This window comes from Podarcis muralis, chromosome 1 (assembly GCF_964188315.1).
Source record: "Podarcis muralis chromosome 1, rPodMur119.hap1.1, whole genome shotgun sequence".
Taxonomy (NCBI): domain Eukaryota; kingdom Metazoa; phylum Chordata; class Lepidosauria; order Squamata; family Lacertidae; genus Podarcis; species Podarcis muralis.
Window position 1 is genome coordinate 121980301 of NC_135655.1, and position 9639 is coordinate 121989939.

Genomic DNA, 9639 nt, shown 5'->3' on the forward strand with positions numbered 1-9639 from the left:
CCCTCCCTTTTTCTTTTTGAGAGGACCTCCTCGGTGGTTGGATTCGGGCCACAGGGATTAAGAGTAGAGGCTGCGTGGCTTTGGAGTTAGCCTGACGCAGTTTAGAAAGGATTGTATATACCTCCACGATTTGGATTCTGACTGTAGTATGTAATATGTAGTATGCAAAAAAGAAACTTTTAATTGGACCAAATTGGACAATACGTTATTAAAGCCTGATTACGGGCAGTTAACTTTCTTTGTTCCTGGGACTTAAGATTGGCGGAGGCACTTGGCTCAGCGAGAGTGAAGTGAGAGAGAAAACTAAGATATTGGGTGAAAACCAAGATATTTGGTGGTGTTTTTTCCCCGTCCTCCCCCGCTGGTACTTTTTTCTGGATTTACCACAGAATTATCGCTTTGGGGTGCTCGGGGGTCACGCTTTGAGACGACGCCTGGACACCGTCACGAAAGGACCAGTTAAACCTGTTTGGAACCCCGCCCTGTCTCTGTTTATAACTGTTTATAACTGTTAGTGGTAGGGGGTTTAAAAGGGGAAGGAAATCTGTGGTGAAGGGATTTTGGAGGGGAAGAGACCTGAATATGACGGGAAAGGATGGAAAGGATTGGAAGAAAGGGGGCGGGACCCCAGGGGAAAGGAAGCTGTCCCGTCAGGAAGAAATTAAAGATCTAGACAACTTATGGGCCAAAATAAAGGAGGAATTTAAACTAAATGTACTATATATGGAAAACAAACTAGGGGAGGTGCAGGAGAGGATTGATAGAAAAATAGAAGGAGCAGTGGGAGAACTCTCAATTAAAATTCAAGACCTCTCTGTTAAGTCCAAGCTGATTGAAGATTCCAATAAAAGGATGCAGAAAGAGATGAGGGAACAAAAGAAAGAGACAATGAAGGTAAAAGAAGAGTTAAGGGAGCTAAGCAACTCACAAGAAAGGATTTGGGATAACCTAGCCATGGGAGAAATGAGGCAAAAACAGCTTCATTTGAAATTTAGGGGAGTACCAGAGGAAAGAAACGAGGACATAAGAGGGAAAATGATTAAAGAACTCTCCAATTGGCTAGGTTTAAGTGAGGAAGAGATGGCCTTGACAATAGAAAATGTTTTTAGAATGACAAGGCCTAAACATTTAAAAATTAACAAATTCTTGGGGGATTGTTTGGTAATCTTTAACTCTCTGGAAATGAAAAACTTAATTTTAAAAAAGAGTTACCATAACAGATTAAGAATTGATGGAAGACCTATTATCATATACAAAGAAATACCAGTCAGGTTACTACGTAAGAGAGAGGGATATAAACAAGTGGTAGCCGTTCTGAAGAGAAATGAGATACAATTTAGATGGGAGTTCCCTGAGGGGATTGCCTTCTTTTATAAAGATAAAAAATTTAGATTGATGGACATACAGGAGGTGGAGAAATTTCTAAGAAGATATGAAAAAGATCTGGGTAAGGCAGAGAATAGGCATGGGACCAGAGAGGAGGAGGCGGAGGGGGGGACAGGGGGAGGACAGGTAGGGGTGGGGGGGAAGGAGGAGAGGGTAGTGGAAACAGATGAGGAAGATGATGAGGCCGTAGTGGGAGCTGAGACGGCTGAGGAGGGGGAGCCTTCAGGAAACAAAGGCGGTAGATTATAGCTTGGAATTCCAGGCAGAGGCATAGCAACTGAAAAAGGGAAACAATAACACACGCATTAAAATTTTTAACTTGGAATGTGAATGGGTTGAACGAAAAGGTGAAAAGGAATAAAATCGAGAAAGTTTTGAAAAATAAGAACTATGACGTAATCTGCTTTCAGGAAACTCACATTGCTAAGAAACACAAACATATTTTGGTGAATAAAAAATTGGGAGTAGAGTTTATTAACTCCGAGGTAAATAAAAAAAAGGGAGTTGTGATATATGTTAAAGAGAAGTGGGAGCCCATACAGATCTGTAAAGACGAGGAAGGAAGAATCCTAGGGGTTCAATTAAATTTCCGGGGGGAAAAAATTAATGTGGTGTCCGTTTATGCCCCGAACACTAGCAGAGCAGAATTTTTTGAGAAACTTGAACATATTTTATTAGAATTAGATGCGCAGAAATTAATCTTGCTCGGGGATATGAATGGAGTCCCAGTACCGGATTTGGATAGGAGTGAAAAGAAAGGGAAATCAAATAGGGGAAAGCTGCCGAAGTCCTTTAATGATATGGAGGAAAATCTAGATTTAATTGACATTTGGAGGCATAAAAACCCCACTATTAAGCAATTCACTCATTACTCTGAACCCCACCAGAGCTGGGGAAGAATTGACCAGATCTGGTTGACAAGAGCTCTCTCGATGAGAGTAAAGAGATGTGAAATCCAACCTAGGACACTTTCTGATCACTGTGCTTTAGTTATGGAAATAAAAAATGAAGTAAAGGGACAGTATAGGTGGAGGATGAAAGAGAGTTTACTCGAAAATGACGAGGTGAAAGAAAAAGTAAAAAACACTTTGAAGGAATATTTGGAGCTAAATTTGAATAAGGAGGTCACCATTGATATTGTTTGGGACGCCAGTAAAGCGGTCTTAAGGGGATTTTTAATACAGCAAAACAACTATAGGAGGAAATTAAGGGAACAAAGAAAAGAGGAGATCCTCAATAAATTGAGAACCTGTGAGAGAAAATTGATTACAAACCCGAAAGATGAGGAGACTATCCGAGCCTCCAAAGTGCTGCAGTCTCAATATTCAGCGATATTAAATCAAGACATAGAATGGACAATTAAATTCATGAAGCAGAGGTATTTTGAATCTGCGAATAAAATGGGGAAGCTACTCGCGTGGCAGCTTAGAAAAAGAAAGAAGCAAAATGTGATAAATAAAATAATAATGGAGGATAATATTATAGAAGATCCAGATGAAATAGGAAAAAAGTTCACTCAATTTTTTGAAAAGCTGTATAAAAAAGGGGAGGAAGACAGCGTAGAAATTAAAAATTACTTGGATCAAGGTGGAAGGAAATATATAACAGAAGAGGACAGTGCATTTTTGAACAAGGAGGTAACAATAAATGAGGTGAAGGAGGCTATTAGTAAGATGAAGAATGGAAAGGCCCCTGGGCCGGATGGTCTGTCCTCAAAATATTACAAAACGCTAGGGGAATACTTAGCGCCGGTGCTTAGAGATGTCATAAATAACATTTTCCAGGGAGGGAAGATTCCCGGATCCTGGAAAGAGGCATATATAACCTTGATTCCAAAATCAGAAACTGAAAAAACAGATATAAAAAACTATAGGCCAATTTCATTACTCAATAGTGATTATAAGATCTTTGCGGACATTATGGCCAGCAGACTTAAAAAGCTTTTAATGAAATATATACATAAAGACCAAGCTGGATTCCTGCCTAATAGACACCAGAAAGACAATGTTCGTCATATACTAAACATTATTGAGTATCTGGATATGAGAATTGACATTCCAGCCGCATTAATCTTCATAGACGCTGAAAAAGCCTTTGATAACGTTTCCTGGGACTTTTTAACACAATGTATGGTTAAGGCCGGCATAGAAGGCTCATTTATGAAAGGTATTAAGGCTATATATTCTGAACAACAGGCCAGGCTGATCATAAATAATAACTTGACCAAACCCTTTAAGATCATGAAAGGTACAAGGCAGGGCTGCCCATTGTCTCCCTTGCTCTTCATAGTTGTATTAGAGGTGATTGCAAATAGAATAAGAGAGACAGCAAACGTGAAGGGAATAAGAATTGGGAAGAAAGAATTTAAGATAAAGGCGTATGCCGATGACCTGGTCCTGTCCCTGGAGAACCCAGTGGACAGTGCAGGAAAGGCGATAGAATTATTGGAGGAATTTGGCAGACTGTCCGGATTCAGATTAAATAGGAAGAAAACAAAGATCTTAGTAAAGAATATGGATGATCAGGATAAAAACCAGTTGGAAAAAAACATCGGGATTAAAATCGTGAATAAAGTAAAATATCTGGGAATTTGGCTGTCACCGAAAAATATAAATTTGGTTGAAGATAATTATAATAAGGTTTGGCATGAAATTAAAAAAGACTTGGATACCTGGCATAGGCTGCAACTCTCTTGGACAGGAAGGATGGCAGCAATTAAGATGTGCATCCTCCCGAGATTACTGTTCCTGTTCCAAAATATCCCGATAATAAAAGGCACCTCCTGCTTTGGGAGCTGGCAAAAAACCCTGTCCAAGTTTATTTGGCAGGGGAAGAGAGCCAGAATAAAACTTAAATATTTAACAGATGCAAGAGAAAGGGGTGGCTTTGCAGTCCCAAATATAAGGCTCTACTACGAGGCAGCTTGTATATGCTGGATAAAGGAGTGGGCTACCCTCAGGAATACAGACCTATTAGATCTGGAAGGTTTCGATATTAGGTTTGGGTGGCACGCCTACCTATGGCAGGAGAAAAGTGGGGTCCATAGAGGTTTTACCAACCACATAGTTAGAGGCTCACTATTGGAAGTGTGGAATAGGTATAAAAAAGTGTTGGAAAAAGGTATCCCGTGGTGGCTCTCCCCACTTGACATTATTAAAATAAAAAAAATAAATATGTCAGGTGAAAGATGGACGTATGAGGATCTCTTAGTAAAGACAGAAGAAGGGTGGAAGATGAAGTCGTACGAAGAGCTGAAAGGAAAGATAAAAGAATGGTTACATTTTCATCAGATTAATGCACTGTGGGGTGAGCATAAGAAACTGGGGGTGAATGAAAAAAAATCGAGATTCCAGTTGGAAATTTTAGAGAGTAATGACAAACTCCTATCCAAAACATACAAACAACTATTAGAATGGGATACCAAAGAGGATTTGGTGAAGGGAGCTATGATAAAATGGGACAGAGACCTCGGATATAATATCGATTATAATAAATGGCAGACACTCTGGAGGAAAGGTATGAAATTTACAGCGTGTGCAGCTCTTTGTGAAAATCTAGAGAAAATGATGTACCGCTGGTATTTGACCCCAGCAAAGTTAGGAAAAATGTATAAATCTGTAGACAATACCTGCTGGAGATGTAAAGATAAGGTTGGGACCTTTTTCCATACCTGGTGGACCTGTGATGTAGTGAAGGAATTCTGGAATCGGATTTATGAGGAACTGAAGAAAATTTTGAAGTATAATTTTCCCAAAGCCCCTGAGTTGTTTCTTTTAGGGATGATTAGTGAGGAAATTAAGAAATCAGACCAATCCTTTGTTCAATATGCTATGGCCGCGGCAAGGATCCTAATAGCGCAAAAATGGAAATCTCCTGATGTACCTACGATTGATGAGTGGCAATTGAAGTTGTACCAATATATTGATTTAGCTAGATTAACACAAAAAATAAGGCAAAACCATACCGTTAAACTAAAAGATGATTGGATCAAATTTCTAAATTATTTTGAGACAAATATAGGAATTAATAACTTATCAGTAGACGATAAGTAAAGCTTTCGATGTATTAAGTCAATGACAGTTTTCACTGCGGAAGTGATGTAAGGATAGGTACTCCAAGACCGAGATGAATGGAAGTTAACTACTTGGTAGTTCTTTTTTCTTTTTTTCTTTTTTTCTTTTTTTTTTGGTCTTTTTCGGGGTTTTTTTTTTTTTGTGATGTTTGTATACATATATGTATATATTTGTACTGGTATTTTAGAATGTAATTTGTATCTGCTCTGAATAAAGGATTTAAAAAATTTTTAAAAAAAAAAAAAAAAAAAAAAGAATTAGAGACCCAGGGTGTAGATTTTATTTTATTTTAAAAACTTTTCCAATATTACTTTCATTTAACCTTTGGCTTTAATGCATTCGTGAATAATTCCTGCATGCCTGCATTTTGTGACTCCCTTCCATGCTGCATTCCACCTCTCCTATCTGATCCTGAATGTGGTATAAATGGCAGGATGCTTTCCTATGTCTGTTGTGAGTTAGCACCGGCATCTCCTTGAAAGCTTCCATGGAGCAGATAGCAGCTGGAATGTAAACAATCCCAAAGGCCTGGTTGCTAGGGCGACGGTGACAGAAGCGTGATATTTGGGATCAAATGGCCTGGGCACATTTGGGACACTCCAAGGTGATTCTGGGAATGAAGATACCAATATGGAGCCATGCATATTTTACTGCTTATAACCTGTAACCTATCCTGATGTATGTCAAAGGATGTTTATGTTTTAAGAATCTTTAGATGTTTTATGACTCTTTCTGTGCGTTGCCTATCAAACCCTTGCTTTTCCTTGTGGCAGACCTTCTTAACTGGCTAGGACGACCACATTAAGTCAAGCTCTGCCCTTTTGCAATAGCTATAATAAGTGCTGGCTCCCACCTGGACACTGGACTTGAATTAGTTTCCTTGGTCCCATGGTTTATTTGAAAGGTGGTCCCTTACCTGGGTAAGGAACAAGGTGGTGTAGAAGTGAATTCTTGCCACACCCCTACACTAGGTTTGTTCCTGTAGCTTACAAGGGTGGGCAGGGGGCACAGGCAGAGTAGCAGTGAGGTTCTTCTTATGGTTTTCCCACAGGCAACCAGTTGACTACTGTGAAAACAGGGTGCTGGACTAGATGGGTGATTGCCTATCTAACTTGAACATCCTTATGTTCTTAGGTTAGTACTGTTCACTGTCAGGAATCGGTCTTCTCCACACCTTTCCTCTGCTGATGAGTTTGTTTTGCCTTTTTTTCACTCGATAACACGCACCTGACCATAACACGCATATAGTTTTTAGAGGAGGAAAACAAGGGGGGAAAATCTGAATGAAACAGTGGATGTATCATTTTTGTGCTTCATGCTGTGGCCACAGACATGTGATTTGACGGTGAGTTTGGGGTAGCCCAATGCGAAAATCCTGAGAATCCATGTGGATCTGTGCTTTGTAACCATGTTTTTGTACCATTGCAGCCCCAGGCAACAGTGGGTGCGTGATTTTTTGGGTGCAGGCTGTAGCCATGGACATGGAATGTGATCTGATGGTGAATTTGGGGTGACCCAATGCAAAGATCCTGAGGATCCATGTGGATCCATGCTTTGTAACCACATTTTAAGTGGGGAGGGAAGGAAAAACATAGAAGGGACAAGGAGCACGAGAGGGGTGTGTGGAGAAGCAGCTGGCTAAGAATGCAGGAGAGGGGTTTAACGGGAGGGAGGAAAGGAAGGCAAAAGTCCCACCCATCCACCCAAGCCAGCCCTCTCTCTCTCTCCCTCTTCTCTCTCTCCCTCTCACCCCCACCTGCATGTTTTCCGGCTGCCTGGAATGCTTCCCTGGACGCAGCAGCAGCAGCACCGGAGCACGGAGAGGAATTAGAAGGAAGGACGCGATCCTTTCCTTTCCCCTCTGTAGCCAGGAGGGGAGGGGAGAGGATTTCCCTGTTCTTTGTTCCGTTTGAGCAAACAGCAACCGAAACAGAACAGGGTGGGCAGTAAGACCCTGGGGCAGAATGCAGGAAAGCAGCAGCTTCCTCTTTTCAGGCGTCCCTCCTCCCGTGACGGTGCGATATGATTTTTGCCCCTGCACTCGAGACAGTCGGCTCCAGGGACCACACATTCACTCAATAACACGCACAGACATTTCCCCTTACTTTTTAGGAGAAAAAATCTGCGTGCTATAGAGGGGGAAATACAGTATGTATGTATGTATGTATGTATGTATGTATGTATGTATGTATAATGGACCTTGAATGGACTTTAGATCCTGATTCATGGCATCTTCTCATTTCTCCAAATACTATGTGTTCTAACTCGCTGGAAAAGGAAGTCAAAGGATCAATCTATTTGGGTTTTTTTTTCCATGACCATGAATGGTTTAGATTCCTAATGAAGACACTAGATCACGGGGACTTTTGAACTTTCAGTAATTCATTTAAACTTCTTGTGTCACTCATTTATGGAGCTGCCTTTATTTGTTGCTCATTATCTATATTGCTGCAGAAAAGCGGGCTTTCAAATTGAGAATAGGTCAAGAGAGAGCATGCAAAATGGCTTCTGACCAAAAACTGGCTCTTTTTTCTGTCCAGTCCCTAAGATGCTTTGAACTTCATGCTAATAGCAACATTTATTCCCAGGGAGTTCAATCATTCTTGTTGGCTTTGAGAAAGGATGAGGAAGAAATTTGGAATATGTGTGCTGTACTGCTGCAGACCCTATGGAATTGGTCAATTGACACACAACATGTTAAGTTTTCTCCACTGACAATTTTTGCAAATTTTCTTACAAAATTGATCCATGTAAAGCATATTGAAAGGGAGGAGAGGCACTAAGGGAAAGGCCACACAAATCAAAGAAGAATCGACATAGGTACATTTTCTAAAGGAGATATGCAAAATGGCACAATTCATTGTTGGGTATGACAGAGGTGGGTGCATGATGCTGTAGCATTTGCAATGGTGCATTATCACCATTACAGGAAGCCAAAATATCCGTCTAGCTCAGAATTGTCTACTCAGATTGACAGCATGTCAGGCCATGCTGAGGAGGACTGCACGGATGAGGAATGGTGGGAGACTCCCCCCCCCCCCCGCTCCTGATCAGGATCCTGAATCTTCCCAGGAGCAGGAGGACAGTATAGATTTGGAACAGTGGTTTGCAGAGGGACATAGTTCAGAAGGCAGAAGCTGGGAAGTACTGGGTGGTGAACAGCTAAGAGAAGACTGGGAGATAGAGAGTTAAGCGACTCCGGTGACTCGGGGGGGGGGGTTAAACTTTCATTGGGAGCACCTTTACTCCAAGAATGGACTCTTTGTTCTATTGCTGTGATCATTAAAATCTCTTTAAATGGTAAGGGAATATTTTTGCTTTGTTCTGCTTATCCACGGCCGAAGGGAGGGAGGAAGCCGCTCCTCTGAAGCCTAACACAGCAGCTCTTTCCAGGGTTTCAGCCATAGGTCTTTCATACAACCTGCTCCTGCAGAGGTTGAAACTGGGACCTTCTGTACATAAGGTGTGTTGATCTACCACTAAAATGTGTTATATTAAAATGTCTTGCAAAAAAACCCCAAACATGTCTATTAGGAGAAATATATGCTGAAGTGCTGACTGCTTTCTGTGAATGTTTCTTTTGTGGTGGTCTTGCTCCTTCTTTTGCTCCAGCTATGAAGAAACCATCTGATCATAGATGCGAAGAATTGTGGGTTGGAAGAAACACCAAAGGTCACCTGGCCTTTAAAAAATCTGTGAGAGATGGCCATCCAATCTCTGTTTCAAAATCTCCAATGAAAGAGTCCACTAGTTTCTGAATTAGTCCATTCCACTATCAAATATCTCCTGACACCTGATGTTTAGTCAGAATCTCATTTCTTGTAATTTTAATCCACTGGTTCAGACCTTACCCTCTGGAGCTGCAGAAAACAAGCTTCCTCTGTCTTCCATGTGACAGTCCTTCAAACATTTGAGGATGACTACCATGTTACTAGATACAGGTAGGTAGCCATGTTGGTCTGCCATAGTCGAAACAAAATTAAACAAAATCCTTCCAGTAGCACCTTAGAGACCAACTAAGTTTGTTATTGGAATGAGCTTTCGTGTGCATGCACACTTCTTCAGATACACTGAAACAGAAGTCACCAGACCCTTATATATAGTGAGAGAGTGGGGAGGGGTATTACTCAGAAGGGTGGTGGGAATGGGTGATTGGCTGATAGGTGTGGTAAACCAGTTG